Below are 27,039 nucleotides of genomic sequence, written 5' to 3' on the forward strand. Positions count from 1 at the left end.
GTAACATGGGAAAAAATAAACATTTAAGTTCTAAAAAAAGTTGATACATGATAAACTCAGTGCCTAGACAATGAGGTGAGAGGAAAATAGGAGACGAGGCAGGTTAGGTTGGCTATATAGAATTGGATGTTAGTGTTTGCCAGCAAGAGGAGGAACTAATACATGTTAAGGCAGAGGAGGAGGTGGACTCAGAGTTGGCATTTCCAGTTATAAATTGAGCAAAATTCTTAACCTGCAAGTTCCATATTTTGTGTAAATATATTGTACAGTATTTGATCACAAAGAGAAAGTAATAAATGATTGTACAGAATACATATAACTAATATATTAAAAAAAAATTATTTGCTCAATCTATGACACACTATGAACAAAAGTGTCTCCTGACATTGACAAAAAACCAAAGAATGTCTGTTTAGACTGTTTTGTGCCTTGTTCTAAGGTAATTTGACAGAGCTGCTAAATCATTCATCTTGATATTTCAACTAAAAGTGAAGTAGATTATAGTCAAATTAGAATTATTTATAGAATTCAAAGTCTGCTGGCAAGCCAAAGCTATCCTGTTGCCATTGTTTAATTTTAAGTTTTTTTGTGGTATTCAGTAAGCTATTACATACAAGGAATTTGACTGATTAACTGCAGCAATAAGAACGACATTCGTAGGTACAAATTTTACGGTGTCACTTGAGTGAGGGTTAAATTGTATCTATTTAATTTAAAAAATGATTATAAAATATTAGTTATACAGTAATTCACCAGAGAGCCTTGTTGCATATTATCAGCTAATGCACACTAACTACACTCAAATTTGTTATACAAAAAATGTAAAATGAAAACTAGAAACTTTCCTCTAGTAAATGCTTAATTTTTTTTACATTTACATTATTCTGAAGCCGGTACAATAGTCTCCTTGCATTGGTATTTTGTGCAAGTACGCCATTATTTGCACGATACATTATGCACTTGTGCTTCATATTTGTAGCTGTTAATAAAATTAATTTACTATTTGTGCAGCACTTTTAACAGTCGATGCTCGATACTACATAATTGGTCCTTGAGCTAATGTAAACAAGACTATATTCAATTAATTTTCCTGATGTAAATAAGGTGTAAATATATTGTTTTACATACTGGGCATTAATTGAAGAAAATATACATTTGGAATGAGAATTAAGTCTCCCTAGGTATATTTCCAAAGGTTTGCAGACGTGAGGAGGGGCGTGTGCCTTTTAAGGATAAATTTATACAATTTAAATGAGGTTAACCTACTCCGATTAATTAAAATTCTGAAGAACAATATCATCCTATACAAGTAGTAAGACACTACAATACCCCATTTCCTATCCTATTACACTAATCCCTGACTGACCTCATTGTTCCAGCACTAGGCTCGGGTCCTAATTCCAAGCAATTTAAGAAAATGAAACATTTACATTAGTCCAATGATCCTTTGCTAGTACCGTATGATCCATCTATTGCTAAGTAAACATGAAAAGCGGCCAGTTGTGTCCTGTACGTGTATTAGAATATGACTTTGAAACAATATTGTGTGTTTAGGCACAACAACTTTGGTAGATTTGTGTTAATCTCTAATATAGGTAGAGTCTGTTCCTCTACAGAATTTCTGTACAGGAACTTTTAGTCAGAAAATAGAATTGCTTAGCATTTGGTTTGTGAAAATACCTTGAATCACTTTACTCATTTTAGTAATTATGCAGAGACCTGGGATGCTTGCCATGGTCACCTTAATGCAATTGATCCACACATTTGTTATTATTAACCCTTTAAGAGCAGGTATTCATTTATGGACATACCCGCCTATGTGCAAAAAATTAAAAAAAAGTTAAAATTTTCTTTTAGAATTATTTATTTGTATGCAAAATGTAAAACTTGAATATATGTACATTTTTATTTCATGGAAGGGCTTTAAAAGGTTGAATGGGGGCTCTCTTTGGCGGCATCTATCGACATCTGATGTCATTATCGGATGTGTATGCATATGTACACATGCATACAAACATGTAGACATATATGCATGTGCACATGTATTCATATGAATGTGTATACATATATACATATACATGTATATGTATGAATATGTACTTTTATATATGAATGATATGTATCAATATAAATTGGAGCAGCCTCGTATGGGCCAATAGGCTTTCTGTAGTTCCTTAATTGTGTTCAAATGATTGGGTGACTAGATGTACTTCATTACAATCCATATCAAGTTCAGAAAACCAAATTAATGTAATTTTTATGTAATTATGACCAATTTGTTTGTAATAACAATAACCACATTCGTAGGAAAACATTTTTTATGATAACCGAATTAATGTAGTAAAGTAACCATGAAACAATAGCAAGATTTTTTCCATGTGTGTAAAGGTAAACGCTATTACATCCACATGTAAGGGACTGTTAGGTCCATATTAGCATGTGTATAAAACGAAGACAGTGTCACGTGTTGATTTAAAGCAATTGCCTCGTTACTCTGAGCATCAATGAATGACAATAACTGCTCTTAAAGGGTATAATAACTTTTAGTTTTTACAGGTAAAGATTGTGGACATTAAAAAGAGTGAAATTGTCAAATAACTAATACACGTAACGGGTTAAATTATCGTCACAAACAAGACTGAGTGAATTTGAATTCCCATTTCCCCTCCCCAGGAGAGAGGGGAAATATGGGTACAGGAGACTATAACTTCTGACTTTCGTTAGCAGGCTTAGAGTTTTCTCTTCCCACAGCTCTTCCAAAGCTTTAAGATTCGATATCGCATGTACAGTATTTAAACGTTGCTGTAAAATTTATCATTTTGATATACAATACTGTACAGTATACACAGTATTAGTAACATAAGTGAGAAAATGATAGAAAGGTGTAGCATCACTTGGTAATATTGCCTTTAAGGCATTTAATTTACTATGTAAACTCAAGTGACAACTTAAAATTGTCTGTGTTTTAAATATTTGCCTCGGGTTCAGGGAGTTAGGTTCCACGAACTGTCAGTAGACGCTTTTTACAGGTTTATGTCGTAAAACTCAGTCTTCAGATGTTACGAGATGGGCAATAACTACTGTATATACTACTCTCGCATCTAATTATTATTCCCAAGTATGAGGACTTGAATACTCTATTGCTCATCTTGTCTTATATTTAGATTGACTTTTGGCAACTAATTTATATTGTTCTGCCTTAATGGTGCAGGTAGAAGTAGTTAGCAAATGTACCTGATGCTTGACCAAATGTAAAGCTTTTTGTAAGTTCAGCAAGACCTTATGTAATTTTATTCATCTCTTATGTCTAACTTGTTTCATTTGTATCGGGCTTCATACCAGTAACTTAAGGACCTATTTAACCAGGTTCTAAATTTCCAAGAAAGACTTGGCTTAAAACTGCATACAATGCTGATAATTTGTTGTTGCCACTTTGTAAGATATGCATAATTAGTTTTATAGTACACAGAATTAACCACACCCTTTTTCCATGACATTAAATGTCATGGATGAGATACTGGTTAAATGGATCCTGAATCAATAGAAATGTCAGTGGCATATTGTTATATTTCCATATTAACTTGAGGGAAAAGTGGCAATGGTATTTTAATTTGATGATAATTCAAGTATTGTACTCATATGCTTAAGCAAGTATATTATGACCAAAGTAATATTTACATAGTAATATATGCCTCCCATTAGAATTTTCTTTTTACTTTGAAAATAAGCACAGGTTACTAATATATATATACTGTATATTATACATACACAGAGTTGTAAGAGAAGTAGTGACGTATGTTCCAATGATACAAAATGTGCTCTGCCAATGAACAAGTGTGCACCTTCATCCCTCAGGTACTGGTTGATATATTTTATCCGTTGTTCTTTTGTAATGTTGGCAGCTGTTTTTCTAGTGTTTGATAGTTCAGCATTAAAATTTCTCAGATTTTTTATTTTGTTGGGACTGTCCTAAAAATCCAGTGAAAAATACAAGCATCAATCTATTTTATATTTTATTTAATATCTTTCCTACATTAATTTTTTTTGAAGACTGATAATTATGGTAATTTGCTAGAAAGACATTAACCCTACAAAATCATTAATCAAGGGGATGTGGGGGGGGGGGGAAGTCATTTATTACTATTGAATGTGATGAAATATCTTTCTGGTAGAGCCCTTACAATTCCCTGAAGCTATTTTGCCAAGATGGCTTCCCATTACTGGATTACAGCAAGTAGAAGAGACTAGGACCAGAACCGTCCCCGCCAGTCTTGGGACCGAGACATCGTATGCAAATACCATAGACATTTGTAGACTTGAATGGGGTTTTTAGTGCATAGACTTTATTGGGCGTTTGTTGATTTGAATGGGGTTTAAGGGAACCAGTCCTTTTCCTGTGAGCGATAGCCACCCTGTCCCTTATCACAGTTGTAAGAGCCAAGCCATCTCTCCACATATGAGAGGCATCTCCTTTTCTCAGAGCACATAGACTTAAAATGGTGTCATGGTTTAGTAATAATAATTCATTGTTTGGGGAACAGCAAGCCAGAGGGCTTGAAGACCTCTGGTATTTGGAATTAAAAGATTGGTGGTAGTGAGCGATGGGGAAGGTTGGTGTATGTAGGCATTTATTAAGGTTGTTAAGCAGTTGTAAAAACAACTCGGGGAGGCAAAGGTGGTTACCGGGGTACTCGTAAAGGTGATGGTGGTTAAAAGCATACACACTAAAAACCACTAAACCAATTTAACTCTACAGCCTTTGAGTAAGGAATGGGTTGACTTATACAACTGGGAAGGAAGGGTTGGCTCTTACAACTGTGGGAAGGAATGGGATGGCTTTTACAACTGTGGGAAAGGGTGGGGGTGTCTTACAACTGTGGGCAGGAATGGAGTTGTAGTGAAGAATAGACCAAGTCTCCGCAAGAAGTGTGGCAAAGTAACACACGCTCATGAAGCCAATATTAAAAAAAAATGATAAACAACCAACTGGTCCCCCATTTGGTGGACCTTCCGTCCCCCCCTCACATACACCCCCCCCCCCCCCCCCACACACACACACACACACAGGTGGAAACTGAGTACCCACATGAGCCACAGGGATGTAAGAAGGAACTTTTTCAGTGTCAGAGTAGTTAACAGATGGAATGCATTAGGCAGTGATGTGGTGGAGGCTGACTCCATACACAGTTTCAAATGTAGATATGATAGAGTCCAGTAGGCTCAGGAACCTGTACACCAGTTGATTGACAGTTGAGAGGCAGGACCAAAGAGCCAAAGCTCAACCCCCGCAAGCACAAATAGGTGAATACACAATTTCGCACTCATTCGTCCAAACCCCCCCCCCCCCCCCAAGTCAGTCAGTCCATAGGCAACTCGGGAAGGCATAATTCCTTAGGCATCATCGACGGTGCTGAGCTGGAAGCAGTAGTGGGGGTTCCCTAAAGTACTGGCAGGCCAAAACAGGACTAATGCGACCATAGTTTGTAGTCATCTTGCCGAGATGACTTCGAGATGCATTGGAGACTTCCCGAACAAGTCCAATTACCTTGATTAGCGCTTTGTGTGTGTGGGGGGGGGGGGGGGCTTCACCACCCCGTCACCACCATGAGCAGATTTGCCGACATGGAGCAAAATCAACTGGACTGGCGATCAGATTATGGGGGTTGAGCTTTGGATCTTTGGTCCAGCCTCTCAGCTGTCAATCAACTGGTGTACAGATTCTTGGGCCTATTGACTTCGATATAAGCCTAACGTGCATGAATATACTCTGGCTTCCTGTACCCTGACAATGAATTCTATGTACCCTGTACCACCACATGTACTCTGTACCCCACCCTCAAACAGGCAATAGGTATTAGGTAGTATGTGATAAAAATATTAATTTATAATTACGAAAGCAATCCATTTATTACACAGTTCGTGCAGAGCCTGGGAATGGTCAGTAATTCGGACTTGTGGAACACAGAGGACAGCACGGAGACCTTGTGGGACTGAACACTGCTCCAGATTTAGCTAAATACTGTAATTTGCTCGTAAGGAGGGAATTGATTACCATATCCGATTATCTTTGAGCATCCTCAGAGCACCAATATTCCGAGAAAATAAAGAAAGTCTAGTTGACTTGAGGTAAAACTTAAAAAATAATAATAATAATTATTATTATTATTAAAATTATTAATTAAGATTTATAGTTTACCTATGGTATACATAGCTACCACCTATGGCTCCTTATTTTAGTATTTTGAATGATTTTAATGTTTTGGATTGAGCTACTCTGAACAAAAAGTTACAAGTAGCACGGGCTACGGTGAGTAAGTTATTACAAATACTAATGGTTCATTCGCCAAACATTATATACAATAGTGTAGCTATGAAAAGGAAAGAGAATGGATTGAAGGACCGTCAACAGAAAACGGTATGACATTGGAATATTATGGGGTACACTACTGCAAACAGGATGGATATAGGGTCCACAACAAGTCTCACGATGTGTGAGGTTCATTACCACCAAAAGGATAGTTATGGGGTACACTTTCACCTATTGGATGGGTATGGGGCTCACTATTTATTTATTTATATTGAGGGATTTATACATATATTGAGGGATTGGGTAGCACCCATTGGATTGGTATGGGGTTCATTACCTGCCGCAGGAAGGGTATGGGGTCCGTTACCACCTGTAGGATGGGTATGGGGTCCGTTACCACCTGTAGGATGGGTATGGGGTCCGTTACCACCTGTAGGATGGGTATGGGGTCCGTTACCACCTGTAGGATGGGTATGGGGTCCGTTACCACCTGTAGGATGGGTATGGGGTCCGTTACCACCTGTAGGATGGGTATGGGGTCCGTTACCACCTGTAGGATGGGTATGGGGGCCTACAACCGCTCATAGGATGGGTATGGGCTCCACTACCATCCTCAGGATTGGTATGAGGTGCACTACCGCACGCAGGTGGGAAGTAGTGGACCCCGTACCCATCCTGTGGGCGGTAGTGAAACCCATACTCTTCCAACAGTTGGTAGTGGATCCCATAAATATGCTACATGTGGTAGTGGAACCCATACCCATCCTACTGGTGGTAGTGGACCCCCATACCCATCGAGTGACAAGTTGTGGACCCTATATCCATCTTGAGGATACATTGGCAGTGTTGAAGGTAGCAATGTTCAGTGTACAGGTTCCCAAGTAGGAAGACTTTGAGAGGCAAGACCGACGAGAGGCATCAACATCAGAGGCTGGTGTCACGTGACAAACTTGACGTAGTGAGAAGCAATGTCGTGTTGTTATCCCGTCGTTGTAGATGTTCTTTAGTACCCCGAGGCGGTCTTTGTTGCCTTCCTGACTGGCTGTGGTCGTCTGAGGTGTAAGTTACGTTAAGCTTGTAAGTCTCAAGGTAAACATACAGCTCTGACAGGCAGTACTGAAGAGGTTGAAGCTATAGAGGGCGTGTAGACGGAGCTGGGAACCACCTAACATCTTATAAGACTCGTCTTGAGACTTATACTCCAGGCGCTCGAGGAGTACCTTGGGGAGAAAGAGACAGGAAGAGCGAGGAAGGTGACGGGAAGTCTTGCTTTGAAGACGAGAGGAGCGCCGAGAACCCATCCGGCGTCACGAAGTGATCGTCGAGGACGCCACTTGTGCTGAATAATATTCTGAACAATGTCATCCTGAACGTTGATAGTTATTATAAAGCATAAATGTTCACACATTTCAGTAAGTTAGAATCACTTGTCATTAACGAGCAATATCCTAAGTCAATTGAAAGCAAATGTTTAACATTGTAACGTACGATTATATTACGTAGTTTGGTAGATTAGATACAGGGAATTTAGTGGTTTTGATAATTATTTAATAGTCTTGGTTACAGCAGTTGGTTGTTGGCAGTGTCGTAGACATTGAGACGAAGCCTGGAGCAGAGAGCTGAGCGAGGCCGGAGTCGCTGAGCTCGATGTGGGTCGAGAGTGTGGAAGCTGGAGGCGGCCGGAGTCTGCTCTCTGTCGAAGCTGAAGCGTCTTGGGGTCGGTTGGAACTGTTCACGTCAAGTGCTACATTCTGGAGGTTGAAGGTGTGCCGTAACTCTCAAGCGTCTGTACTGAAGTTAACTGAACCACTGTTGGAATTATACTGATGATTACTCGTTGTTTTATATTTAGCTACTCAGAACGAAATGTCAATGTAGCACGGGCTGTAATGAGCCCGTAATGCTGATTGATGAAGATTAAGCCACACAAAAGATAATTACTGACTTCTTAATTGCTTTTAAAATCGGACCATTCCTCACCTACTAGGTTGGAAGGAGTATTAACTAAATAGGGACAAGGAATGAATTGATATTAATGGATTAAGTAGACTTAACAAACTCATATAATTTAGCTCATGAGTTTGGAGCGAGTATATTATTGACCAAATATACTCTCTACAACATCATCCAGTGTTGTGTTAGGAACTTTGGGTTGGTGGGTTTCTTAGGCTGTTATTGTATATACTGTATATTGTAGTTGTGGAGCGGCCATTAACAGCTCTTGACTGACTGACCAATACTACTTCACTGCCGATTCTGTTGCAAATGTTGCTCTGTTGTACCTGTTGTTCTGTTGCAACATTTACAATAGAATGTTGTATTTGGTTTGTGAATTAGAATTTGAAATTAACAACTTCAAACATTCAAGCTGGGGATCATTATTGGTTCTTTAGAGACTCGTTCGTATTTGGGGAAGTGAAGGAGTGGCTGTTGGCCAGTGATAATTGACACTTCAGGCGCGCAAAATGTTAACCAATGGGGTGAGTTTTAGGGTAAATGTCAACCAATCAGCGGCCGGGTTTGGTTGGCTGCTGGTTATAAAAGAGACGACGAGACTAACCTCACTTCAGTGTGGTTTTACCTCACTTTTGGTATACAGTTCCTAGGTTTGTGTCTTGGAGTTTGGCTGTATGTGGCGGATCCCCCCCCCCCCTTTCCCTTGCTCCCTTGTTGCGTCCCCCCCCCCTTTCCCTTGCTCCCTTGTTGCGTCCCCCCCCCCCCTTTCCCTTGCTCCCTTGTTGCGTCCCCCCCCCCCTTTCCCTTGCTCCCTTGTTGCGTCCCCCCCCCTTTCCCTTGCTCCCTTGTTGCGTCCCCCCCCCCCTTTCCCTTGCTCCCTTGTTGCGTCCCCCCCCCCCTTTCCCTTGCTCCCTTGTTGCGTCCCCCCCCCCCTTGTTTCGTCCCTCCCCCCCCCTTGTTGCGTCCCCCCCCCCTTGTTTCGTCCCTCCCCCCCCCTTGTTGCGTCCCTCCCCCCCTTGTTGCGTCCCCCCCTCCCCCTGCTCCCTTGTTGCGTCTCCCTCCCCCCCCCCCCTCCTGCTCCCTTGTAAAAATATATAAATTCCAAGCTATATAAAGTTAACACGACTACTATAATTCAGCAACCTAGAGATGTAATTCTAGTAATGGTTAAAGTTAATTTTTTTATGCCATGAACTGTTCTGTTAATCTTCAGGATGCCTATCCATGGTGTTTAGTGTTTTATAACCATGGACGCTAATTTTGTAACTTCCTGTTGAATATATATTGTAAAACTGCCATATAGTAGCATTTCAGTTGATTGTATAATTCATGATTTAAGTGTAGAATGTAAATAGCTCTAATGTAACAAGTTACGGGAATACTTGGTCCTGACCATTGGACCTAAACGATAGTTAACTACAGGTTCGTAGTGTTGCAGTTGTCAGCGCCTCGGAGGTATACACAAGGCAGTCACAAGCCGGACAAACGACCCGTAAGTAAAATTCAGACTTTTCTCTTGGACACTTCCCAACACGATTGCTTTAGCAGTTCAAAATTGTAGTTTACTAATATACAATACAGCCATACACGTTTACTGTATTCGTTACTTAGACCAATCTTGACAGTCTGTTAAATGCAGACAGTTGATTACTTTTTTACTTTAATAGCTTAACTAAATTACTTAGCAGTCAATGTTGCTACAGAGGTGTAGCATTAATCGGTCTTCTATAGTTTTTCTTGACTAGCCCCCCCCCTCCCCCTCAAAAACTTTCAGCCTGATTCGAAAGTTGTCTAAATAATATTTAGATTATCTATAACCCCTAGCTTAGAGGATTAACCACTGGTTTTAGTATCCAGGAAAGTAGTAACAGATAACTAATTTAACTTTGTGTAATTACAAAAATAGTAGAATTTTTCAATTCAATTTTTACATTGCCTTATTAACCATATTTTAGCAGGAGGGTTAAGTGTAAATGCACTAGTCTTAAATTGGTATTACTTTTCAGAATCCAGAATGCTTCTGCTTTAAATACTGGTGTGGGAGTGTAGTCTCAGGGGACTACAATGCCCCAGACGGCTCCCTGGTGGTGGTGGTCTTCGTCTCCTGAGTAAAACCAGTTGTCTGCACCAGTATTCGTCTCGCCTCTCCTTTCCCAAAATTCCTTCTTCAGGGAAAGTTTCTAGTTCTCTCAAGACACTAAACGGTTTCAAACTAGTTTAAGTTCTATATAACGTCCAACAGTTGTCTTCAAGCGGCACTCTTGTCCTTCCAACACCTTCCTGCACTTGAAGTGCCCCAGCTTCCCTTCGCCCCTCACCCCCAGCTTGTCCCCCGGCCTTAAAGGCCACAGGGACCTCTACACTCCATGTGGAATACCTGGTAAGTAAAATATTCTGGTTTTAATTTGGTTACTCTAAATCGCATAGATCAAGAGTAATGTGCTTAGAGTACCTAAGATGCAGGTTTGAAGCCTAAACATGGCTCTAGTTGTGCCCCTTTGAGTAAATTTAGATTAAATTAATTCTAAACGGTTTCAGATGCATGAAACAACGGCTGGTAAGAACTGTGCGTAAATACTAATACCTACAACTGGGATCAAGCAAACTCTTACTGCTAGTCTTGGCACAGGGTTCCAGCTAATTAATATCAAGGATAAGGAACACGTCAGTCAGAAGTGAGTTTACTTGTTAATGTTTAACATGGTTATAAAAGATTGAAATGTGCATTAAACATTTAATATGGTAATCTTGGTGGACTAAGATTTACTTAACGACCAAGAATTGTGGTAACACGACGTAATATTTTTAAAGTGTGATCCAGTTCATGTGGAGAAGCGACTGAGGGCGGGGCGAGGGGCATCTGGGTACACTGTCCTGCACCAACTGTCTCACTGGAGGGTCTGTATGGCTTGTTTGACTTTATTACTTGGTTATTACAGCTCAAATTGTCATAACATACTTGGTGTTTGGTAGATTTCTTAAGTGAAAGTTACTCGTAAGGGGCTCAACGGGTGTAAAGAGGTCCGTGAAAGGTAATATTGACTTAGATGTCTTGAATCTTATAAGGAATATATAATAGTTCTGATGTTACTCCCGTCCCCAGGCTCGGGTGACAACAGGGAAGGCCAAGAGGACCGTCTCGGGGTACTGAAGAACATTTATAACGAAGGCATAAAGTGGCAGGACATTGCCAGCATGTCGGTCTGTCACCTGTGGGACCAGCCTTTGGTATATATTTTTGCCAGAAAATGGCATAGTTTATTGAAAGGTAAAGTTGTAATAAAATTTATTATAGCACATAACTTTCTTGAATACCTTACCCAGGTCTTTTGAAGCTTTGTCTATACAACTTGCCACCAAATACCTTAAGTTACGGTAATTTTAGTTTTAGGAAAAAATTAATCCTTAAACTCGTTAAAGAAATTATTAAAGACTTGTCCCAAGACATTAGAACGAATGCACATATGGTGGTTCATATACAAAGTACCCCCCCCCCCACTCCCTTTTCCACAAGACAGGAGTGTAAATGGGTTACTTGTAAAACCTGGTTGTGGCACTATTTTGGGCCTCGTTCAGTGACCGCGTTAGGTATCTACGATGAAGGACTTTTGTCCTGTTTGGTTTTTGTCAGTGAGCTAGTATCTGGAAGAAACTTAGTTTTGCATGAAATAACAAATGTTAAAGTAACGAAAGTGTATCCCTTTTGAAGTTTCTATGAAATTTATTAAGATGTGGAACAAGTGATGCACGCATGTTGTTGAGCTTGTTCCGTCAGTTTTAATTGTGAACTGATACTTGCATTGATGGATATCTTTTTTATTTGGTGAATTTCTACTTTAAAAATAGCAAAGATGCGAGAGTCGGCCACGTCAACCTGAGTAACGTGAACTTCGTGAACTGCAGAAGACTGTAACGTTCTTGTGTGTGGCCGCCCACTGACGAGCCGTGAGCCTTGTGTTGGGACACCCTGGTGGAGTAAGAGTACGGACGCTTGGGCTGCCACCTGAATGGGGAGAGACTCGTGAACACTCCCGCTGGTCTCCTGCGTTGGTCCATTATTGCAGACTCCTTTAATCCCAGCAACCTTTGTCTTTCTTCAAAGATATCTTGTTCTACTAGCTTATCTTGGGCTAAAAGTTTTGCATCTGACATGGTTTCGTGTAGGAGCTAGAAACATTAACAGTACCGTTGATCTTTGGGAAGAAAGCTGTCAGACGCCTCTGCCACTCAATTTTGAGTTTGCGTGTCCATTTTAGAATTCAGTCTTGGATAAATACGAGGCAGTAGAACAATGAATATGAACTCTAGTTACTCAAACTATTTCTATTGATGTCATAGGTGTATCCATCTGGACTTGTATCAAAGAATATAAAGATTCTTAATCTTCAAAGCGTCTAAATCTACCAATTAGTTGATAGCTCATAAGTCACGTGACAAACGGGTCTGATCTTGCCTTATGCACCCCATACCCATCCCGTGGGCGGTGGTGGAAAGGGTTAGAGGCACATAATGGGTGCAGGAAGTGAACCCCAGAGTTCATTTAGTTAAGTGACAATCATTTGAAGCTAGCTGGACGATTGTTAATGTTACATGTATACCATCATTTACACATACCCCCCTCCCTTTCTGGCTCGTTGCCCCCGTGAGGGGACTTGGTGGGCGGCTGCCGGAGTGTGATGCTCCATGGGTCAGTCCTGTCCTTTTGAGGCCTTATTCTCCGGCTGCTGTCTTTACCAATTTTGGCCAGAACTCTTCCTTTTCCTTGTTTCGTTTTTCCTCCCCCCCCCCCTCCTTCCTCCTTACTAATTGTCATTTCCTGCCGACCGTTCGTCCTCCCTTCTCTATCTCTTCTGAATTCTGGTGAACCCACTCATGTGGACTCTCGAACTTCGCACCCTTTCATGTCTTGATATTTCTTTGCTCGTCGTCCCTTAGATTTCACGTGGCAGGTTCTTGATGACCTCCATAAGTGATCATTTCCCCCATCCTCGTTTCCTTTTTCTCCTTCCACCCTCCCCTCTCCTTCCCTAGGTGGCAGTTTGCCAAGGCTGACTGGAGCCTATTCACCCTCCGTGCTAGTGTGTCTGACCTCTGTCTCTTCCTCGCGCCCTCCTTTTTTTACACTGTCTTCGACGCTGCCCTCTGCTCTATTCCTCGCCCTTCCTCCCGGGGCACACGTAAGTGCGTTACCTGGTGGAATGCGGACTGTGCTCGGGCTGTCCGCTGTAAGCGTGCAGCCTGGAAGAAACACCGTCGCCGGCAGACGGCTGATTCTTTTATTTTGTTTCGGAAGGCTAGTGCGTTGGCCCGTAGGACCATCCGTACAGCTAAGAGTGAGAGTTGGAAATCTTACGTTTCCACCATTACGTCCGATACTCCTTTGCTGCAGATCTGGAAGAAGATCCGCAAGATTGCGGGTAAGTTCATTTCAGATGTCTCGCTGGTTCTCCACCTCCGTGGTACTCTTGTGGCGGACCCAGTGACGGTCGCGACCGAACTGGGTTCCCACTTTTCTTCTGTTAGCTCTGGTTCTCATCTTCCTAAATTCTTCCTTCTTCGTAAGCCTGTTCTTGAATCTTATCCTTTAGATTTCCACTCATATCTCAGTCTTCCTTATAACGATCCTTTCTCTCTCTGAACTTCAGTCTGCCCTGGCCTTCTGCGGATCTACAGTAGCGGGCTCGGATGACGTTCATTGAGGTGCTTCGCCATCTCCCTCCGTGCACGTCTCGGTATTTACTGAATCTGTATAACCAGATCTGGGAGTCGTCGTCCGTCCCTGAGGACTGGCTCGATGTCATTGTACTCCATATTCGGAAACCAGGGGTCTCTCGGTACGTCCCCTAAGGACTTCCGCCCTATTGCTCTCACGAGTTTTTGCCAGCTGTCTGAGCGTATGGTCAGTGTCCGTCTGATGTGGTTTTTGGAACACCATCACCACCTCTCTCCTTCTCAATTTGGTTTTTGCAAGTGCCACAGCACAACTGATGTCCTGGTGAACTTGGTCTATATTCGTACTGCTTTTGCTGCGAAGACCTCCGTTGTTGCTGTCCTTTTTTGACCTGGAAAAGACTTATGACACGACTTGGAGATACCATATTCTGTCCCAACTTCGTTCTTTTGGCCTTCATGGTAATCTCCCTCTCTTCCTTCAAAGCTTTCTCTTGTACCTTTCGAGTCAGACTTGGTACCACTCTCTCTGCCTCTTTTCGGCAGTATGAAGGTGTGCCCCAAGGTAGTGTTCTGAGTACTACTCATTTTCTGGTTGCTCTCAATGGTCTTCTTTCCTCCCGTGTCATCATCTCCGCTCTTATGTTGACGATCTTACTTTTTGCTGTCGGGGGTGATGATTCGCCTCTCCTTTAACGGCTGCTTCAACTTGCGATTGATGCCGTGTCATCTTGGCCCACCAATCATGGCTTCAAGTTCTCTACTACCAAGACTTGTGCCATGACTTTTACTCGGAAGCGGGTCGTTCTTCGTCCTTCTGTCACTTTATGGTCGTCCCCTTGAACACAAGGATTCTGCGGAGCTTTTGGGGTTATTCTTTGACACTCGTTTGTCTTGGTCGCCCCATATCTCTTACCTCCGTGTTGAATGCTCTAAGGCCCTTAACCTACTTAAGGTTTTGTCCCATACTTCTTGGGGAACGGATAGGCGCACCCTCCTCTATTTGCATTCCTCTCTCGTCCTGTCTAAACTTTATGGTTGGCCCTGCATACTCTTCTGCTTCTCCTTCTACTCTTCGCCGTCTTGATCCTTTGCACCATACTGGGTTGCGCCTCAGCTCTGGTGCTTTTCGTTCAACTCCTGCCCTCAGGTTGTATGCTGACACTGGCTTTGTCTCTCCAGGATCGCCGTGATCGTTAGTCTTCGTTATTTTTCACGATCCTTCCAGCATCCTCACTCTCGCCTCTATCGTGCTTTGACTTTCACCCCTACTGTAGTTCCTGTTAGTCTTCACCACCTCCCTCTTTCTGTCCGTTTGACTCGCTTACAAGATTCTCTTTCGGTTCATATTACCAATGTTTCTCCTCGTATTGTTCCATCCCTGCCCCCGTGGAAGGTCCCCCTTCCCAAATTTTGTACTTCTCTGACCCGTATTACTAAAGTATTACTATTACTAAATTACTTATGCCCGAAACGCTTTGCGTAATAGTGGCTTTAGGCATTGTATGTACTAGCTCTACCTATAAGTCAACCAATCTTTGTAAAAATTTATTGTATGTATGTACCTTACCTAAATAAACATTTTATTTTATTTATTTATAAAGCTTTTACCTCTCCCACGGTTCTGAAACGCCTCTTCCTTGAGCACTTTTCTTCTCGCTCTCATTCCGTTCCCATCTTCACCGATGGGTCTTAAGTCTGCTGACGGTGTGGGCTACTGTTCTTTTTCCTGACCACACTTATGTGTCGCCTTCCTCCGGAGTCTAGCATCTTCACAGCAGAACTTTGCTATTCTCTATGCTCTTCGTCTCCTGCTTTCCCGGTGTCAATCCTCCTTTGTGGTGGTAGTTGACTCTCGTAATGCCCTCATGGTTATAGGGTCCTTTAATCCGGTCTACCCGGTGGTCGAGATTCAACATTGGCTGTTTCTTATCTCTAGTAAATTTAAGTTGGTTGAGTTTTGCTGGGTTCCCAGCCAAGTTGGTGTCTCTTTAAATGAGCGTGCGGATGCTGCCGCTAAGGAAGCTATCCGCACTTGTCCCATCTCCCGTAAAGGTATTCCTTATTCCGACTTTTACCCAGTTGTTCATGCCTCCATCCTTGCCCGCTGGCAGAGTTGTTGGTCTTGTTACTGGTAACAAACTGCGTACTCTTAAGAGTTGTGTGTCCCAGTGGCCTTCCTCCTACCACCGTAACCGGTGATGGGAAACGGCTCTGGCTACGTTACGTATTGGCCATACCCGTTTAACTCACGGTCACTTAATGGAACGCCACCCTGCTCATTGTCCAAATTGCATTGCCTCTTACGGTCGTGCTTATGCGTTTTTGTTCTCGTATTGGCATCCTTGGTGATATTTAGCGCCCTCTGATTATTTTGCGTATTTGATGGTGCTACATAGCCTTCCCGGTTTGGTGCCTTCTTTTGATAATTACTTACACAAATATATAAACATCGATAATCTTCTGATATCAAGTGATTCAAGAGACTATAAAGTCACTATACATGGCACTAGAGTAACTGTAGTCTTTCTTTACAGCCGCCCAATTGGGTGACTTTTGCCGCCGTTGTGTGGAGAGCTTTAGTCATATTCTCCACACAACGGCGGCAGGTTGTGCGCCACCCAATTGGGCGGTAACTTGTGCGCCACCCAATTAGGTGGCAGCTTCAATCATGTTCACACAACGGCGACAGCTTTACAGCCACCCAATTGGGCGGCAGCTTGTGCGCCACCCAATTGGGCGGCAACTTGTGCGCCACCCAATTGGGCGGCAACTTCAGTCATGTTCTTCACACAACAGCAGCAGCTTTAGCCATGTGCGCCACCCAATTGGGCGGCAGCTTGTGCGCCGCCCAATTGGGCGGCAACTAGTGCGCCACCCAATTGGGCGGCAACTTCAATCATGTTCACACAACGGCAGCAGCTTTAGCGATGTGCGCCACCCAATTGGGCGGCAGCTTGTGCGCCGCCCAATTGGGCGGCAACTAGTGCGCCACCCAATTGGGCGGCAGCTTCAACCATGTTCACACAACGGCAGCAGCTTTAGCGATGTGCGCCACCCAATTGGGCGGCAGCTTGTGCGCCGCCCAATTGGGCGGCAACTAGTGCGCCACCCAATTGGGCGGCAACTAGTGCGCCACCCAATTGGGCGGCAGCTTCAACCATGTTCACACAACGGCAGCAGCTTTAGCGATGTGCGCCACCCAATTGGGCGGCAACTAGTGCGCCGCCCAATTGGGCGGCAACTAGTGCGCCACCCAATTGGGCGGCAACTAGTGCGCCACCCAATTGGGCGGCAACTTCAATCATGTTCACACAACGGCAGCAGCTTTAGCGATGTGCGCCACCCAATTGGGCGCCAGCTTGTGCGCCGCCCAATTGGGCGGCAACTAGTGCGCCACCCAATTGGGCGGCAACTAGTGCGCCACCCAATTGGGCGGCAGCTTCAACCATGTTCACACAACGGCAGCAGCTTTAGCGATGTGCGCCACCCAATTGGGCGGCAACTAGTGCGCCGCCCAATTGGGCGGCAACTTCAATCATGTTCACACAACGGCAGCAGCTTTAGCGATGTGCGCCACCCAATTGGGCGGCAGCTTGTGCGCCACCCAATTGGGCGGCAGCTTCAATCATGTTCACAACGACAGCAGCTTTAGCCATGTGCGCCACCCAACTGGGCGGCAGCTCGAGTCATGTGCAGGCTGCACCTACAGTGAGCACATTTTGGATACTTCCCTCAGATTCCCGGCAGCACATCATTATGGATGAAGTACTTGCACATTTCTTGGACGCCATTGGTGGTGGTCTGAATTCTATTTTTTTTCCACATTCCAGTATATGACGACGCAAAGCATGCGAATAGTTCTGCCGACAGTTTTCATTTAGTCACATTTACATCAGCAGACGTTACAAACTCCCAGATGTACTTTTAGCCGAGCCTAAGCCTAGCAGTGGTGACATCTACAAGTTTGCTAACCTTATTTGATGACCCATAGACGTGCGGTACTGCCTGCATAATGAGTAACTGGTGTGAATTTCACCAAGTCTGGGATTTTTATTGATGGTCCCAGAGTATTACTGCCCTCAGACTGCTCAAAGTCAGTCCAAGATGGTAATTAGTTCTTTGAGTAAAAGGTTTTTGCTAACTCAATTCTATCATGCATTTGGAAACCAATATGAGAAGTTCTTAGATGAGAACTATCTTGTGCTACCCAATCCTCCAAAATATGTACCTAAACCATACAACTTTAACATTGTAATCATTGCTTGCAAATGGTTATATTTAACGCATTTTTACTACATTTCACCTTTAATTTTCAAATTATGCTACAATGTACCTGTTGATAACGGGTACATTAAAGTAAAACTCTAGGGTTAACACTTAAATTTTGCTACAAATTACCTACTTAAAGTTATCTGTTAGATTAAGGACCTGCCCGAAACTCTGCGTGTTATTGGCTTTACAAGTAAAAACATCAAGGCTACGTATTCAAACCCAATGTACCTTCATATATACGAGACCAAGTGATGACGGGCAAGGCATAGTTTTAAATTTAGATTTTGCCCCGAGAGGCGAGTTTATTGGGCAGCGCCACTCATCCTGTGAGTGGACATACCGCCATACCAGCATGTACAACACTCCCCAATAGGAAGAAAACCCGCTGGGTATCATGTCACTTATACCCAGACACAGCTGGGACTTTACTCTCACGTGAACAGCTAAAAACTAGAAGATTAACATTGTCAACCCTTAAAATCTTAGGTTATCGTGAAGGGGGGGGGGGTGTAATCTCTGCAGAACAGTATCTTATATTTGACTTTTCCTAGCTTAATGTGGGTATTATGCTATACATTTCTAATGACTTAAATGTTCACACTCGGGTAGTTGTCAAGGCGGTGTCCATCACCACAGATTCTGCAACTTTGCTGCCCAACTTTCCATTCCGAATCTCCATGGATATTTGTATCCTAGACGGATTCTCGCTATTACTGATTCTCTCCCGCGGCCACCACCTCTTCGTCCATATTGACTGGGATTGCCAGTGGCAACCACATTGTATCAGCGTTCAGATTCACTGGTTTGTTGTTCTATCCTTACCTCGGCAACATTGTCACTGATATTGCCTGACAATACCTTAATTTTGTAGAAGTCTTTGGTATAAACAAAATCTATAATGGTCTTTCAGCGCCTTCAGCAGCTAGCAGAACATCTGTTGTGCACTTCCAGATTCCAACATGGGAGGCAGTGTATCTTTATATCCACAGAAATTTGACGACTTCCTTGATTGGTTAGTACTCTCAACTTCGGATTTCAGCAGCTATTGCAAGACTTTCTGCCCGACTAAGGCTTTGTAGCGCTGTTTGTGAATCAATGCAGATTACTGCAAATTGGCGTTTCGTTGAAATAACCTTAACGCCATAATAATGGCAATTAGCTCTACTTGCGTTGAAGAGCGTAGTTCTCAATACGGACTTTTCCCTCATTTTCACACGTTATAAGGCATTATTCCTCATTACAGTGTATGCTCCACCAGCCCTGCCATGACAGGGTTAGATGACCCATCAGTGTAGATTTGATCCAATTCATTCAACTTTCTTAATTTAGTTGGTTTTATTCCGTCGTCGTAGATGTTCAGTTCAGAGACTGTCCTCGATGCCTTCTCTTGTGTGGGTGTAGTTGGCCGGACCTGAGGACGAGAGGAAGTCAACATTAGGAATGACAGGTTTAAAATACTTAATATTGCACTTTTTTACCGTTACGTAAAATGCAGTTCATTAAGCCTTCGTTAAACACTAGCAACCATTACTACCGCCCACAGGATGGATATAGGTGTGCACAACTAGTTAATGTATGGGGTCCATTATCACCCATATGATGGGGGTATTGGGGGGGGGGGGGTACACTATGGCAATATAAACAATAGGAGCAGACTAGTATGGACTGGAGACTGATGTACAGAAGCTTACGAGTTTATTAACTGACGGAATATGGTAACAAGAGACTATATTCGCTAATATTAATTTGCAAATATTTAAGCTAGAAAATTAATGATTGACAAAGTTAATTTATGAAACTGACATTAAGTGCAAAGTTTATACAATTCTGTAAAATGTAGAGTCTAGATGGTAAATTGGTAAATCTTAAATATTTTAAGAACCTATGCACGTGCATGCGAGTTTTTTTATTACCTGTTTAAAGGCTTATTATGAAGGATTATATAAACCCAATTATTTGTTTATAATACCACCTACCTACACCCCCCCCCCTCTCAGCGTGCTCTTGATGCCCCATCTAATCTTATATCACGCACTAGCCTACAGTTTGATATTTATGAGGTATAAATATGGTACTACTGATAACATTACTGTATAACCCATCCACCGGGCGGTAATGTATGTAATGTGGGGGACGAAAATTGTAATAATTTATATAGTGCGCTTATTATAATTTACCGAGAAGCACCAAGATTCGTCTTAAGTGCTAACCTTTAACAGGATACACTGTAGAATAGTGGTCTAAATCATGTATTTACACATTAGTCGACACAGAAGAGACTAACGTTTGTTTATTTTAGTAAAGAAAATTTTATTTTTAGTATTTTAGTTAATCTGTCAACAGCCATCATCTTCGCTGACGACTTCACTATGATCTTTATTATTAAATCCTTAAAATCATAAGCCTAAATTAAGGAACCATATATGGCAGCTATGAATATCATAGGTGAAGTATAAACAATAGTAACTTACAATTATTTAACTTTGCCTCAAGCCAAACACATTATCGCCTGGGAATATGGCTGTCCTCACGCCGCCCAGACAATCAGATGGTAATCAATAATGTGCACTTAACCCAGCCTGCGATTCAAGGAAAATCTGAAATAATGGTAGTTTTCCCCCCCCCCCCCCATAACGGAGGGGGGGGGGGGGGGACGCAACAACGAGCGAGGGAGCAAGGGTGGGATCTGGTGGGGGGGGCGGGAGGAGACGCAACAAGGAAGCGCAGGGGTGGGGGGGGGGAGGAGGAGACGCAACAAGGAAGCAAGGGGGGGGGGAGGAGACGCAACAAGGAAGCAAGGGGGGGGGGAGGAGACGCAACAAGGAAGCAAGGGGGGGGGGAGGAGACGCAACAAGGAAGCGCAAGGGTGGGGGGGGGAGAGGAGACGCAACAAGGGAGCAGGGGTGGGGGGGGGGGGAAGACTGCTGAAGCAATCCAGTGTTGGGAAGTGTCCAAGAGAAAAATCTGAATTTTACTTACGGGTCGTTTCTCCTGCTTGTGTAGACCTCCGAGGCGCCGACAACTGCACCATTACGAACCTGTAGTTAACTATCGTTTAGGTCCAATGGTCAGGAAGAAGTATTCCGATAACTTGTTACATTAAGAGCTATTTACATACTACACTGAAATCATGAATTATACAATCAACCGAAATGCTACTATAAGGCAGTTTCACAATATATATTCGTCAAAAAGTTACAAAATTAGCGTCTATGGTTATAAACACTAAACACCATGGACGGACATCCTAAAGATTAACAGAACATTTCATGGCTTAAAATTCACTTTAACCATTGCTAGAATTACAGCTCTAGGGTGCTGAATTATAGTCGTGTTAACTTAATACAGCTTGGAATTTATATATTTTTACAAGGGAGCAGGAGGAGGGAGGGGGGGGGGGGGTGAGACGCAACAAGTGAGCAGGAGGGGGGGGTGGACGCAAGTGACCAGGAGGGGGGGGGGGGTGGACGCAACAAGTGACCAGGAGGGGGGGGGGGTGGACGCAACAAGTGACCAGGAGGGGGGGGGGGTGGACGCAACAAGTGACCAGGAGGGGGGGGGGGGGGGTGGACGCAACAAGTGACCAGGAGGGGGGGGGGGTGGACGCAACAAGTGACCAGGAAGGGGTGGTGGGCGCAACAAGTGACCAGGAAGGGGGGGGTGGTGGTGGTGGACGCAACAAGTGACCAGAAAGGGGGGGTGGTGGTGGTGGTGGTGGACGCAACAAGTGACCAGGAAGGGGGGGGTGGTGGTGGTGGTGGACGCAACAAGTGAGCAGGAAGGGGGGGTGGTGGTGGACGCAACAAGTGAGCAGGAAGGGGGGGTGGTGGTGGTGGTGGACGCAACAAGTGAGCAGGAAGGGGGGGGTGGTGGTGGACGCAACAAGTGAGCAGGAAGGGGGGGGGGTGGTGGACGCAACGAGCAGGAGGGGGGGTGGACGCAGCAAGTGACCAGGAGGGGGGGGGTGGACGCAACAAGTGAGCAGGAGGGCGGGGGGTGGACGCAACAAGTGACCAGGAGGGGGGGTGGACGCAACAAGTGAGCAGGAGGGGGGGGGTGGACGCAACAAGTGAGCAGGAGGGGGGGGGTGGACGCAACAAGTGAGCAGGAGGGGGGGGGTGGACGCAACAAGTGAGCAGGAGGGGGAGGGGGTGGACGCAACAAGTGAGCAGGAGGGGGAGGGGGTGGACGCAACAAGTGACCAGGAGGGGGAGGGGGTGGACGCAACAAGTGACCAGGAGGGGGAGGGGGTGGACGCAACAAGTGACCAGGAGGGGGAGGGGGTGGACGCAACAGGTGACCAGGAGGGGGGGGTGGTGAACGCAACAGGTGACCAGGAGGGGTGGTGGACGCAACAGGTGACCAGGAGGGGTGGTGGACGCAACAGGTGACCAGGAGGGGTGGTGGACGCAACAGGTGACCAGGAGGGGTGGTGGACGCAACAGGTGACCAGGAGGGGTGGTGGACGCAACAGGTGACCAGGAGGGGTGGTGGACGCAACAAGTGACCAGGAGGGGTGGTGGACGCAACAAGTGACCAGGAGGGGTGGTGGACGCAACAAGTGACCAGGAGGGGGGGGGGGGGTGGACGCAACAAGTGACCAGGAGGGGGGGGGGTGGACGCAACAAGTGACCAGGAGGGGGGGGGTGGACGCAACAAGTGACCAGGAGGGGGGGGGGTGGACGCAACAAGGGAGCAGGGGGTGGGGGTGGACGCAACAAGGGAGCAGGGGGTGGGGGTGGACGCAACAAGGGAGCAGGGGGTGGGACCCAACAAGGGGGCAGGGGAAGGGGGTACGATTCGCCACATAGAGCCAAACTTCAAGACACGAACCTGGGAACTGTATACCAAAAGTGAGGTAAAACCACACTGAAGTGAGGTTAATCTCGTCGTCTCTTTTATAACCAGCAGCCAACCAAACCCGGCCGCTGATTGGTTGACATTCACCCTAAAACTCACCCCATTGGTTAACATTTTGCGCGCCTGAAGTGTCAATTATCAATGGCCAACAGCCACTCCTTCACTTCCCCAAATACGAACGAGTCTCTAAAGAACCAATAATGATCCCCAGCTTGAATGTTTGAAGTTGTTAATTTCAAACTCTAATTCACAAACCAAATACAACATTCTATTGTAAATGTTGCAACAGAACAACAGGTACAACAGAGCAACATTTGCAACAGAATCGGCAGTGAAGTAGTATTGGTCAGTCAGTCAAGAAGCTGTTAATGGCCGCTCCACAACTACACTATACAGTATATACAATAACAGCCTAAGAAACCCACCAACCCAAAGTTCCTAACACAACACTGCATGATGATGTAGAGAGTATATTTGGTCAATAATATACTCGCTCCAAACTCATGAGCTAAATTATATGAGTTTGTTAAGTCTACTTAATCCATTACTAACAATTCATTCCTCTTCCCTATTTAGTTATCACTCCTTCCAACCTAGTAGGTGAGGAATGGTCCGATTATAAAAGCAATTAAGAAGTCAGTAATTATCTTTTGTGTGGCTTAATCTTCATCAATCAGCATTACGGGCTCATTACAGCCCGTGCTACATTGACATTTCATTCTGAGTAGCTAAATATAAAACAACGAGTAATCATCGGTATAATTCCAACAGTGGTTCAGTTAACTTCAATACAGACGCTTGAGAGTTACGGCACACCTTCAACCTCCAGAATGTAGCACTTGACGTGAACAGTTCCAACCGACCCCAAGACGCTTCAGCTTCGACAGACAGCAGACTCCGGCCGCCTCCAGCTTCCACTCTCTCATCCCACATCGAGCTCAGCGACTCCGGCCTCGCTCAGCTCTCTGCTCCAGGCTTCGTCTCCACGTCTACGACACTGCCAACAACCAACTGCTGTAACAAAGACTACTAAATAATTATCAAAACCACTAAATTCTGTGTATCTAATCTATCAAACAACGTAATATAATCGTACGTTACAATGTTAAACATTTGTTTTCAATTGACTTACGATATTGCTCGTTAATGATAACTCAAGTGATTCTAACTTACTGAAGTGTGTGAACTACCACCAGTCCCCCCACACACTACCACCAGTCCTCCACACACTACCACCAGTCCTCCACACACTACCACCAGTCCTCCACACACTACCACCAGTCCCCCACACACTACCACCAGTCCTCCACACACTACCACCAGTCCCCCACACACTACCACCAGTCCTCCACACACTACCACCAGTCCCCCACACAGTACCACCAGTCCCCCACACACTACCACCAGTCCTCCACAGTACCACCAGTCCCCCACACACTACCACCAGTCCTCCACAGTACCACCAGTCCTCCACACACTACCACCAGTCCCCCACACACTACCACCAGTCCCCCACACACTACCACCAGTCCCCCACACACTACCACCAGTCCCCCACACACTACCACCAGTCCCCCACACAGTACCACCAGTCCCCCACACACTACCACCAGTCCTCCACAGTACCACCAGTCCTCCACACACTACCACCAGTCCACCACACACTACCACCAGTCCTCCACACACTACCACCAGTCCCCCACACACTACCACCAGTCCTCCACACACTACCACCAGTCCTCCACACACTACCACCAGTCCTCCACACACTACCACCAGTCCTCCACACACTACCACCAGTCCCCACACACTACCACCAGTCCCCCACACACTACCACCAGTCCCCCACACACTACCACCAGTCCTCCACACACTACCACCAGTCCTCCACACACTACCACCAGTCCTGCACACACTACCACCAGTCCCCCACACACTACCACCAGTCCTCCACACACTACCACCAGTCCCCCACACACTACCACCAGTCCTCCACACACTACCACCAGTCCTCCACACACTACCACCAGTCCTCCACACACTACCACCAGTCCTCCACACACTACCACCAGTCCCCCACACACTACCACCAGTCCTCCACACACTACCACCAGTCCTCCACACACTACCACCAGTCCTCCACACACTACCACCAGTCCTCCACACACTACCACCAGTCCTCCACACACTACAACAAAGCCATGACTGTCAACCGTCCGTCGCGTCTGGTTAAGGTCTAAAGCATTAAAAGCCAAAAGTTAGGCACAAACCCTATACCGGAATGCCAAGGTGATACATTACAGGTGTTAGACCATGCTGCATAAATGACGGTTACTAAGGACGACATTATTGTTCCGTTGTAAGTGAGAAGCTAAGTCCAAGATCGTTATTAAAAACTTTCTTAGCTTATTTTCATCATTCTGTTCAAACAGGTGTTATAAGGATGATCTAGGTACATCTGGCGCGGTCAGATCAGATTACCGTGATGCCGACAACCGTCATCTGGTATATATAGATCATTGATCCAGATACGTGGAGTCTAATCATGCCCCGGCATGTAAAAAGAGACATTAGGTCACAAGCAATAGAAATGTCATCTGTAATGACTCTTAAGTGTCTTAATAAATGAACAAGAGCAACATTGCAACTTGCACAGCTAAGTGGATTTTGAGCGTTCATTTCCCGAGGCAATTGTGAGCCTCTTAACATTTTTCCACTGGGGCCCACATGATGGGTATAGGGTGTATACATGACTAATGTTAAAGGTAGAGGACTGTGAGGGGGCGAGGCGCTGACTGTAGCAGACAACACACACACACACACACACACACACACACACTCATACACACACACACACACACGTACGTCCGTCCTAGCCTGTGCTCTCACTCAAGATACACACACACACGTCCTTGCCTGTGCTCTCACTCAAGATACACACACGCGTCCTAGCCTGTGCTCTCACTCAAGATACACACACACGTCCTAGCCTGTGCTCTCACTCAAGATACACACACACGTCCTAGCCTGTGCTCTCACTCAAGATACACACACACGTCCTTGCCTGTGCTCTCACTCAAGATACACACACACGTCCTAGCCTGTGCTCTCACTCAAGATACACACACACGTCCTAGCCTGTGCTCTCACTCAAGATACACACACACGTCCTAGCCTGTGCTCTCACTCAAGATACACACACGTCCTAGCCTGTGCTCTCACTCAAGATACACACACACGTCCTAGCCTGTGCTCTCACTCAAGATACACACACGCGTCCTAGCCTGTGCTCTCACTCAAGATACACACACACGTCCTAGCCTGTGCTCTCACTCAAGATACACACACACGTCCTAGCTGGCTACTTAGTGTAATATTCATCTTGCGCTAAGCTAAAGTTCTGTTTATAAATCTAGTATCATGGTATCAAGTATAAGTGGGGCTAATGGTAGACTACTATACTACCTTACCATAGGGCTCTAAACATTATATATTTACTCGCGGCAGAGTGGACAGCACTCGGGGGTCGTAGTCCTCAAGGTCCCGGGTCCGATTCCCGGCGGAGGTGCAGACAAATGGAAAGTTTCTTTCACTCTGATGCACCTGTTGACCTATTAGTAAATAGTTACCTGGGGGTTAGATAGCTGCTTCCAGGGGATGTGTTTGTGTGCGCGCGTGTGTGTGTGTGTGTTAGAGCAATACATGCAGTAGACATAATAGAAATAAAATAGATTGGTTAGAATGACGGGGTCCAAGAGCTAATAGCTCGATTCTGCAGACACAAATATTAAATACAAAGACTTGAGAATGGTCCAGGACGGACCGAAACGTCGTCGTCCCTTCACCTTCTGGTGTGTGGTCTGGTCATTAAATACAAAGTTCAGATATTGATGAAATCTTCTCCATTACAGGAAATGTGGAAGCTGCTGCAGCTAATTATCGTTAATTCCATGTTGAATTGGCGTTGTTCC

The 27,039-nt window shown here is 44.7% G+C and overlaps 2 long non-coding RNA genes across 4 annotated transcripts; one reads left to right on the top strand and one right to left on the bottom strand.

Annotated features, from left to right (window-relative positions):
* Window positions 1-8,047: 8,047 nt before the first annotated feature.
* On the top strand, window positions 8,048-12,653 carry LOC138353971 (uncharacterized). 2 transcript variants are annotated; one of them, XR_011223348.1, is made up of 7 exons: window positions 8,048-8,071; window positions 9,686-9,755; window positions 10,270-10,643; window positions 10,802-10,938; window positions 11,075-11,161; window positions 11,367-11,531; window positions 12,110-12,653. It is a non-coding gene; the product is annotated as an uncharacterized lncRNA (long non-coding RNA). The 2 variants fall into 2 exon arrangements; XR_011223347.1 differs by lacking the exon at window positions 8,048-8,071 and adding an exon at window positions 8,840-8,913.
* Window positions 12,654-19,498: 6,845 nt separating this feature from the next.
* On the bottom strand, window positions 19,499-24,301 carry LOC138353879 (uncharacterized). 2 transcript variants are annotated; one of them, XR_011223297.1, is made up of 3 exons: window positions 23,885-24,301; window positions 21,188-21,246; window positions 19,499-19,619 (listed from the first exon to the last, which is right to left on the bottom strand). It is a non-coding gene; the product is annotated as an uncharacterized lncRNA (long non-coding RNA). The 2 variants fall into 2 exon arrangements; XR_011223296.1 differs by lacking the exon at window positions 23,885-24,301 and having other exon boundaries at window positions 21,188-21,480.
* Window positions 24,302-27,039: the final 2,738 nt, after the last annotated feature.

This window comes from Procambarus clarkii, chromosome 60 (genome assembly GCF_040958095.1).
Source record: "Procambarus clarkii isolate CNS0578487 chromosome 60, FALCON_Pclarkii_2.0, whole genome shotgun sequence".
Lineage (NCBI taxonomy): Eukaryota > Metazoa > Arthropoda > Malacostraca > Decapoda > Cambaridae > Procambarus > Procambarus clarkii.